The sequence below is a fragment of the Erpetoichthys calabaricus genome, chromosome 6, assembly GCF_900747795.2.
Source record: "Erpetoichthys calabaricus chromosome 6, fErpCal1.3, whole genome shotgun sequence".
Taxonomy (NCBI): Eukaryota; Metazoa; Chordata; class Cladistia; order Polypteriformes; family Polypteridae; genus Erpetoichthys; species Erpetoichthys calabaricus.
The window spans coordinates 158,618,061-158,629,513 of NC_041399.2; positions in this window are offsets into that span (position 1 = coordinate 158,618,061).

The window sequence follows — 11,453 nt, forward strand, 5'->3', positions numbered from 1 at the left end:
GGGAGTTGGTATCGAACTCACAACCGCTTGATTACAAGTCAGCAGTTCTTACCACTGCACCACAGAAGCTGTTGTATTACCCTTGTACCTTTTGTGAAAGTGTTTATTTGATATTTGGACCTCAGTCTTCACACATTATACAGTTCATGTGTTTACATAGATTGTTGTGGACACGGAACAAACATTAAATTTTTTACCCTATACAGCTTTAGGTAGCTCACTCCCAGGCTTGAGCTGGGAGAACTTCTTGCCCTTTCTGCGGTGGCTTTGGGAGGACGGGCTGGTATAGCAGGCTGCTTGCTGCTTGTGTTGATCGACACATTTACAAGACAAAAGACGCTGACAGAGAGGTGTGAAGGGATTTAAGGTGGGCTGGAATTCTGAGTTTTTTCGTAGGCTTTGGTAATTCTAGTGTTAATCAGTATTAGACCTCTAAAATTACCATCTACTCGCTTTTTGAACCCGAGAGTTCTTATTCCTATTGCATCTGTTTTTTCAGTTCCAGTTTTGGTTGGCAACAGAAAAAATAGAATTCACTCTGTTCATGTAGCTCACTTATCCAACTTGTTGTATGTTCCACAACAACTTGCTTTAGCAGTTATTCCTGCAGAAAATTCTGTAAAGTTAGCTGTCTTCAATGTTAGAGTGCTTGCAAATAAATCATTTTTAGTAAATGATCTTATCACAGTTTATCAGCTTGATTTCATGGTTCTATTTGAAACGTGGTTAGATAACTATTTTAGTGCCGCCATTCTTGTGGAAAATGCATGACCCAATTTTAATTTCTTAAATGTTTCTTGATCCAACAGGAGAGGTGGTGGTGTAGCAGTTTTATTATGGGATACATTTTAATATAAACAGGTGTTATTTAGTGATTTTCATTCCTTTGAGTATCTGTGTGCAGTAATTAAGCACTCTTACTGCTGTTTATAGGCCTCCAAAATTTTCTGCCGACTATATTAATGATTTCTCAGAACTCTTGTTATTTATTGCTACAGATTTTGACCACTTTGTTATTACTGGTAATTTCAAAATCCATATTGATTATCCAAATGGTAGTTTTGCTAAATAATTATTTTCACTATTTAACAATTTTGATCTGGTAAAGCATGTGAATGGTCCTACTCATGCACATGAGGGCACACATTTAATTGGGTTATTAGATAAGGTCTTTGCATTCCTACTGTTAATATTAAAACTTGGCCATGCCAGACCACTTTGTATATCCATCCATCCATTTTCCAACCTGCTGAATCCGAACACAGGGTCACGGTGTTCTGCTGGAGCCAATCCCAGCCAACACAGGGCACAAGGCAGGAACCAATCCCGGGCAGGGTGCCAACCCACCGCAGGACACACACAAACTCATGCACATACCAAGCACACACTAGGGCCAATGTAGAATCGCCAATGCACCTAACCTGCATGTCTTTGGATTGTGGGAGGAAACCAGAGCACTCGGAGGAAACCCATGCAGACACGGGGAGAACATGCAAACTCCACACAGGGAGGACCCGGGAAGCGAACCCAGGTCTCCTAACTGTGAGGCAGCAGCGCTACCCACTGCGCCACCATGCCGCCCCACTTTGTATATTCTTGGAGAAATAATTTTGTTCTGATATTCAAAACAGATATGTTGTGTTAAAAAATACATAACAGATAACATTTCTGTCTCTATTCACCAGTGCTTTACCTAAGACTGATAATTTAAGTGCTGAGTAAATGCCATGCTTGATCATTTTGGCATGAACATTTTAAGGGTTATTGATACTGTAGCGCTTGTTAAGATCAAAACCATCTCTAGCAAGCAGAAAGCATCACAGAATAACACTTCACCAGTCCTTAATCAAAAAAGAAAATGTAGGAAGGTTGAATGTAAATGGAGAAAACATAAGCTGCAGATGTATTGCCACAACTGTAAAGAATGCTTAAGCAGTTAGAAGTTATATTTATAATTATTAGAGGAAACCGCAAATATCCTCCGCAATTTTTATGGCTTTTTTCGTGGCAATACTGTAATGTAGAGAGAACAGGAAGCAACTGTAGTGGAAAGGCGGCTTTGGGTGGTGAAAGTAACCAATAGAATTTGAAACTGCAACTCCCAGCAGTCCCTGCAGTGGCTCTGATTGGTCTTTTGCTGAGGCCGCTGGGCTATTGGGGTCAAAGGATGTCAGCGCAGCTTTTACAAAGGGGGCCGGTGACCAAAAGCAAAAAAAAAAGTTTTTGTAATTTTTGTTTCAAGTTCCTGTCTCTCTGCCTACCTTCTGTTGGGTTACCTGTTCTTATTCGTTTTGTCCTGGATCGTTTTGTGTTTGGCGTCTGCATTGTCTTCCATCTACCTGTGTACATGAGGACTGTAAGTGGATTCATGGCCATCCTGCAAAGAAAGAAACACTCCTGAACCCATCTTTACTATTTCAGGAACTAGCGGTAGGTCTATCTTTACATTCCCATTCAACGTTCGGATCTCTGGACTATCTATTTTCATCATTACATTTCATTCATTGCCGTTTTTCATGATTTACGGTGTGTGTTTTGTTGGTGCTTTGTTGTATTTAATGTGTAATCGCTGTAAGGAGAACAGGGGAACATTCTTTATTTGCAGATTGATTACCGGATTGCTTTGTTTTTGTCTCTGTTTGTGAGTGTGTGCGGGTAGGGTCAAGGCTGGGTGTGTCCCTGGAATCTCCACCATAAAAATAAATAAATCGCAGTCTTCTTGACGGTGTGAATCTTAGCAGCACTGGACTGCTACAGTGTTATTCATTTCTCCTTGCTGCTGATTGACTGTGATCCATCTCCAGCTGAGTGTTCTTGTGTTTTCCGTTTTTGCTCCTCTTAACACTTAAACTGCCACAACCAGCTATAGTCGTTTCCCAGTGTCATTTGCGAGCATGCAAGTGCTGACTTAAAAGCCTGAACAGCATCTGTCCTTTTTGGCTGATTGCTGTGTTCCTCTCTCCTCCCCAGACATCCTCTGCTCCTGTTGGGGTTTATGCTTCCCTATGATAACTAACTGCATACTGAGCTCGTTTTACTTCTGAAAGAGACATGTTTGTTTGTTTGAAGTGTTTGAATACAGTTCCTGTCTCTACAATCTCCTGTGTTTCTGTGCAATTCTGTGACCCAGGCGTGACACACTGCAGCCTCACTGTCTCTGGGATTGAGACAGTGTCAGTGTTTACCTCTGTGTGTTTGCGTGCTGCCAGTTCAAGTGCAGTTGGCTCAGTGATTTACTTAATTTTATCCATGGCGTCAGTTGCACTTTGTACATATTGTTCCAGTAGTTTTTTTAAATAGTTTTTACAGTTCATTAACAGTGTGTAAAATGATCAGTGTTGCAGTAACTTTGATGCTCTTTGCATGAAAAAAAGTGTTCCATTAAAATTTTATTTTCTTTGTTAATTGTGACGTTTACTTAAAGTGCAGCAAAAAAGTATTTGGCATCCAGGGATGCATTAATCCCCAAATATGTGGCAATTTAAAGCTTAATGCCCCAAGATGTCATAAAAACACCCTGCACCTTCTAAGGCTTCTGGCAACGAAAATGCGCTTGCATGAATTACAGTACATATAGCGGTAACATCTGTATTTTACATTCTAGCACTGCGGGAGACATAGCAGTACAGTATACAGGTTTCCCTTTACATTCTTTATTTTTAGGTAATGTATTAAGCTGAGTTTGAAATTAAAGTGTTTTGGGGGCATATTTAGGGTTTAAACTATGAAAATAGGCATTTTTTTAACCACATCCAAAATTCGCAGTTTTTCACAATTCGCAGGTGCTCTAGGAACGTAACCCCCACGAATTTTGGGGTGTACTGTATTTCCTAAAGCATTGAAAACTGTTATTATTAAGACCCTTTTAAAGAACAGCAGCCTGGTTGTTACAGTACTTAATAACTACAGACCCATTTCAGATCTTCCTTTTATAGATTACTGAAAAAATCTGTCTTCTTACAACTCAACAAATTTTTAAACTCCAATGGCTGCCTTAATGATTTACAGTCTGCCTTCCACCAAAATCATAGCACTAAGACAGCACTTATTAAAGTTTTAAATTATATTCATTTATACACAGACTCTGGAAAAATAACAGTTCTGGCATTGCTAGACCTTATTTCTGCCTTTGATACTTTCGACCACGGAATACTTTTAGAAAGGCTTGAAAACTGTGTAGGATTATCTGGAGTAGCTCTCAGTTGGTTTAGGTCATATTTAAAAGGCAGGGGTTACTTTGATGAAATTGGTGATTATCAGTCTAAGAAGACAGAAATAACATATGGAATACACAAGGTTCTATTTTGCATCCTCTTTTATTTAATCTTTACATGCTCTCATTTGGTAGATTGTTACAAGGCAGCAAGATAAATTACCACAGTTATGCCGATGATACCCAAATTTATTTCCCTCTTTCTCCAAATGATTTCAGTTCTGTTGATTCACCGTGTGATAGCCTACAGCTAATTAACATCTGGATGCAGCAAACTTACATTAAATTAAACAAAGATAAAACTGAAATTATACTGTTTGGCAATAAACAAGAAAGACTTAAAATTGCTTCTTATTTAGAGCCCAAGGGACTAAAGGCTGAAAACCAAGTCAAAAATCTTGGGGTACTTCTGGATGCAGATCATAGTTTTAGCAATCCTATTAAAGCATTAACTAATTCTGCATTCTACCATCTGAAAAACATTTCTAAAATCAGAGGTTTGATGCCAAGAAACGAGAGAAACTAATCCATGTCTTTATTTTCAGCAGAGTAGATTACTGCCATGCCCTTTTCTCTGGTATACCTAAAAAGACAATTCAAAATTACAATTTGTTCAGAATGCTGCTGCCAGAATGCTTATCAAAATTAAGAAAAGAGAACACATTACTCCAGTACTAAGATCATTACAGTGGCTTCATGTTAGCTACAGGACTGATTTTAAGATACTGGTTTTAGTTTAAAAGTCACTAAACAGCTTAGGACCAGAATACATCAGACCCAATATATCTCCTAGATCCATAGGATCTGGATAGCTGGTTATACTCAGAGTGAGAACAAAACAGGGTAAAATAGCTTTTAGTCAGTATGCATCACAAAAATGAAACAATCTGCCAAAACATGTTAGACATGCCCCAACAGTAGAAGCACATGATTCAAAATTAAAAACATTTTTATTTTCCTGTGCATTTGATTATGTTATTAAACTGTAACACTGCTGTGTCACTATTTTATTTTCTTAATTTTATGTATTATTTTAATTTTCTGTAATTTTCCTGTCTTTCTAATTATCCTTTGGCTGTATCTTTTTATTGTATTTTATTCTTATTATGTAAAGCAAGTACCTAAAGGGGGCGGCATGGTGGCGCAGTGGGTAGCGCTGCTGCCTCACAGTTGGGAGACCTGGGGACCTGGGTTCGCTTCCCAGGTCCTCCCTGCGTGGAGTTTGCATGTTCTCCCCGTGTCTGCGTGGGTTTCCTCTGGGCGCTCCGGTTTCCTCCCACAGTCCAAAGACATGCAGGTTAGGTGGATTGGTGATTCTAAATTGGCCTTAGTGGGTGCTTGGTGTGTGGGTGTGTTTGTGTGTGTCCTGCGGTGGGTTGGCACCCTGCCCGGGATTGGTTCCTGCCTTGTGCCCTGTGTTGGCTGGGATTGGCTCCAGCAGACCCCCGTGACCCTGTGTTCGGATTCAGTGGGTTGGAAAATGGATGGCTGGATGGATGTACCTAAAGGTATGAAATGTGCCGTATAAATACATTTTTTTTGCTTTGGTTCTTTCTTCTTTGTATAATTTTGATTAATTGCCCTTATCTTCTTTGTCTGTTTTGTGGCCCATTCTTTTTTGCAGATACCTTGCCTAATTATTGTATTGCTCATGGTCATTGATCAATCAATTTAATTAAGTTTTGGATTTCATTGTTCCCCTTTCCCTTTGCTTCTCTTTTATTTCAGAAAATATAACATGTTAATTTCCTCAACTTTTCTCAAGAGGTTAAAATCAATTCTATAAATAATGACGTTTTGTCATAGAGATGCTCAGGGCAGTACCAGTTACCAAGCTAGTGACTACTGGCCAAATCTTTCAAAGGGCTTTTGGTTATGAACAGAATTTTCTTAACTACTGTAGCATGCATGATGGACTAAAAAGGGCATTAGGAAGTACCAAAACTAAGACTAGACCACAAAAGTCAAGTGATATGCAGTAATCACAGACAAAATAAAACAAGATGGGCTGAGTACTATAAGTAACTCAGGAAAAAATCATAGATCTCACAGTTGCAGACATCAAAAGCTTAACACTTTGAGCTACATGTCATGTATGAAAATGTGCTATAGAAATGAATGAAGGACCTGACAAATTACTTACTCTAGAGGACTTTAGAAAGGCCACTGAAATCGTTATCATCTCATCTGAAGTCATCAATGCTGAAAACCACACAGCATGTCTTAACCACTTTCCTATGCCAGTGTTGGGAAGAAGAATGTACGCAGATACGTTAACTTCAGGGATGGAACATCAACTGTTGTCATCATTTTTTCAATGTCGGAATTACAAAGCAATTACTGAGAACAGCAATAACATGTATACAGTATATGGTATTCATTAATACTGAAAAAGGTATTTCATCAGAAAAGGCCCTTTCTAAAGTTACTCAGAAGACTTGATGTTATCAAAGACTCCTCTGCAGTAACTGCATGTTTTTAAATGCAGGATTTGTGTCTTTGTTAGTTTTATAGTTTTGTAGCATCCTCTTCTTTTATTTATATGACATGAGAGACGTGTCATGCGCCACCAATTTTTTAAACGTTTGTGCTGTTAGCAGTAGTTATGCTATAAATATGGTGGTGTTTCTGGTATCTCTCAGTCGGATAAACTTCAATAATCTTTAGCGATACTTAGTTTGCAATTATGTTTTGTTTTTGACATTTATTTTAGTTTTTTGTTGTTGTGTTTCCTCACATTTCTTTTTGATCTTCTGGTTTTGACCTAGAATGGCCTCCAACTATAATTCTCATCTTATGGTATTTTTTCTTGGTTTTTTCTTACTCTCTTACAATAATACTTTAGAGACACAGTCTTGTAACATTCTTTAAATGATCACAACTCTTTATGATAACATTGTAGGCACCGACCAATATGATGACTTATCCTTGGAAACATTTTCAGTCAAGTCGAATAAAAGTCGGATGTACTTGCTTCATTGCACTCCAGTGTCACATTCTTCTTGCTACTGTAATGTGTGTTCAGCTCCTTTGTTTAATGTTAGTTCACATAGAAGCCTGTTGTGTCAGGAACTTTGTGTTCTCCATTCTCCATAAAAACATGAAATTGAAAATGGCTCTCAGTCATCACTACAGACAACCTGAATCAAGTAACATCCATCCATCCATTATCCAACCCGCTATATCCTAACTACAGGGTCACGGGGGTCTGCTGGAGCCAATCCCAGCCAACACAGGGCGCAAGGCAGGAAACAAATCCCGGGCAGGGCACAGCCCACCGCAGGGCACACACACACACACACACCAAGCACACTCTAGGGAAAATTTTGAATCGCCAATGCACCTAACCTGCATGTCTTTGGACTGTGGGAGGAACCAGGAGCACCCGGAGGAAACCCACGCAGACATGGGGAGAACATGCAAACTCCACGCAGGGAGGACCAAGGAAGTGAACCCAAGTCTCCTAACTGCGAGGCAGCAGTGCAACCACTGCGCCACCATGCCGCCCCTGAAGCAAGTAACAGATAAACAAAAATGTAATTTTTAGGCTGAGTATTCCTTTATTAGAGGTGTACAGGTTTTAATAGTTTTGTGTAAGTCATTAGCTCTGTATATGGGCTAGTGTCCTGGCTCGTAATATTATGATGTATGGATTCTTTTCTTTTTGTACTTCCTCGTTTTTATAGTGCCTTGTACAATTAACTCAGAAAGCAAGCATTCCTTTTCTTGCATAATATAAAGATAAGCCTATCATTTTATTTGCAAACCAAACATGAGCTATTAAATGTGGTACAAAGCCATGAACATCATTTCTATTCGACAAATGCAGAATTTAATTTTTCTCAACACAACTTTGTATATAGTGTGAATTAAATTTTTTGATGTAGTTTTTGTGTGAAAAGCCTCCAGGATTCTATGCTACAGTGCAAGAAGCAGAGTAGAATTCTGTGTTAACATGTATGGTATTATATTTATAGTGAACGTACCTCCTTAATTTCTATATGAAACATTTATATATTTCAGATTCTAGCATAAAGTGTTGCACTTCCAAATCCATATACATTGAATATATGTTATAAATCTGAATTATATTTTTAGTGTTCCACCTTTGGCTTTAAGACAGTTATGCTTAGTCTTAACTATGTCTTTTAAGAACATCTAATAGCATGCAATATTCTTGAATGTTGCTTACATAACTAGACTGTAAATTATCATTTACCATCAATTTAGCTAGGAGATAGTTTGGGGCTTGTGATATGGATTTTGAAGCTACTGAAAGTAATTTACACGTGGATATCATTCATGCTTTAAAAGATTTTAAACAGCCTAGTATTATTTTAAACTGAAAATGAATTCATTAACAAAATTTTACTTGAAAAGGTACTGCAGAAAGATTTCAAGACAATTGAGGAGGGATGGTCGGACTAGATGTAGGTTTTCAATGTTAATGAAACAGGACTGCTATGGAAATGCATAGCACACCACATATTTATCTCCCTAGAAAAAAAAAAGAAATTAGCCTGTGTTAGAAGCTATAAATGAATCTTTTTACATTTGTGCTTGAAGCAAACATGGCTCTCATAGTTACAGGCATGGGTGATGCACTTAATCACTGAAATGGTTGCTTAGTCTGCTTTAATGAAAAGAAACCTGGTGGCATACAGAAGCCACTGGGGCTTTACAGAGAGAAATTACACAGTAATGTTCAGTCATGTTTGCAGGAATACTTTAGGAATTAGTATATTAGCATGGTGATTTATCTACTGTCTCAACCAAAGATGGATCAAAATTAGTTCATTACAAAATGCAGATAATAAGTAACTAATAATTATGGAAAAAAATAATTATCCATCCATCCATTATCCAACCCGTTATATCCTAACTACAGGATCACGGGGGTCTGCTGGAGCCAATCCCAGCCAACATAGGGCGCGCAGACACACACAAACACCCACACACCAAGCACACACTAGGGGCAATTTAGAATTGCCAATGCACCTGACCTGCATGTCTTTGGACTGTGAGAGGAAACCGGAGTACCCGGAGGAAACCCACGCAGACAAAGGGAGAACATACAACTCCATGCAGGGAGGACCCGGGAAGAACCCGGGTCTCATAACTGTGAGGCAGCAGCACTACCCACTGCGCCACCGTGCCACTGAAAAAATAATTAATTAATTAATAATAATAATAATAATAATAAATGCTTTTTTCTACATATCACCAAAGCACTTATTATCATTTTACCAAACCTTTTATGGTAACAAGATGAATAATAGCTCTGAAAATACTGTCATATTAACAAGTGTGCTAACTGTAATTCTTCACAGAACTTTGGAGGAATGATCTTTGTGGGAATTAACTCCTCTTGATATGCAAGACAGCAGTTCTCGGGAGTTAGAAGCACGGATCTCTGTATTTTTCCTGATATAACCACATATAAAACCATAAATAAAACTGGATATGTTGCAATGTTTTCCTTAGTTCCACACAATTTAATATGTGTATTTTGCTACAGGTTAAAACAGTCTTTTTCCCCTTGTGCTGTAATTTCAAGGGCAGTCTAGATTTGCTCAGTTTACTGTATTATTCTTTATCTGAGTTCACTTAATATCAAAGCCTATTGCTTTATGCAGCTTACTGTTATTAAGCGAATATTTTCTATTATCAGAAAAGTAATGTTGATAGTTATTGACTATTATCAATGTAAATCAACTCAGCAGGTAGTTTTTAAAAGTCTGGATTTTGAGATAATTCCATAATAATAAATTTGAATAATTTCTAGAGTTTTCCTTTGAGCATGAAAATATGCAGTTTTGTGCTGATTTTGGTTCATACTAGATAATTACCTTCTCTATGCTTTCCCTGTAATTATTATTTGGGAAACATTTTTAAATGTTGTGATAACACCTCAATAGGTATGATATGTGCTATGCAACATTTTGCCAATATAGTAACTTAATACTTTGCTTCAAAAAGTATGGTTTCAAAGAATATATTTAAATTCTGTATAAAATCTAAAATTGCCTAAAATAATCAAACTGTTATGGTGTAAAAAGAGTTTTAAATTAATGATTAAGATATTCAATATACATTACTTTCTGTATTTAGTTTCATTCATAGATTTGAATATCATTATAAATTATTACTATTTCTAAAATTTGCATTTAAAAAAACAACACACTATTTCATGATTTAAAATAGATTTTGATACTTTATTGTCAGAGTAATGATAATAAAATTGAGTTACTTTTAACATTTAATAGAAGTTTCCTTTGTTATGAGTTTAACAAAAGTAGTATGAATTTCCATCCATCCAATTATCCCAAGTTAATCAGTGGTCTGGGAGCCAGAGCCCATCCTGACAACACCAAACACAAGGAAGAAGCAGACCCTCAACAGATGAAGGAACCAATTTTCTCCATTACAGGGTACACTCATACACACCGCATTTGCACATATTTACTCATCCTGGATCACTCTTAATGATATGGGAAACATATTGGAATTATCATTCAGAAGAGTAGAAAACAGACTTGAACCTGACAGGCACAACCTCCTTTGGTATGTCTGAATTAATTTCTGCTGCTTAGGTCATTGCATTGGTTGAAAAACTTTGCAATGGTAACAGAACTGGTCAACTCATTAGGCAACTTAAGTGGCTGCCTAGGGTGCTATTTATGAAAGTTAAGCGGCATGTGCTCCAGACACCAAGGGGGCACCGTTATGAAACTCAAGTGGCATCTGCTCCAGAATTCACAATGAACTTTGGACACTGAGGAGCATTGTTTTGGTAACTTAAAAGGCGTGTGCTCTGGACACTGAGGGGACTCCCCCATGGTCCTTGAATTTTAATAATACTGCACACATTCTATGGACACCATTTATGAAACTCAAGTGGAATGCTACAGACCTTTACGAACCCCCCTACCCCCATACCTACTATGAACACTGAGGGGCGCTGTTTTGGTAACTCAAGGAGCATGTCTTAGCATCTATTTGTTTTCTGCGTATTTTTAAAAATCTGTCTCCTTATATGTGCTAATATTTAGTAACTGGTATAATCAATTCTTGCATTTTGCTTTGAAAGTTGTCGTTGCATTCTGCTTGTGCATTTGGTGAGTAGCAATGAGCAAGAACAAAGTAATTTGTATTATTTTACTTGTAGTGTTGTTGAATTGTATTTCTTTTTTGTGTGTTGTATGAACCCTATTCTTGATATCCATTGCACACCCAACCT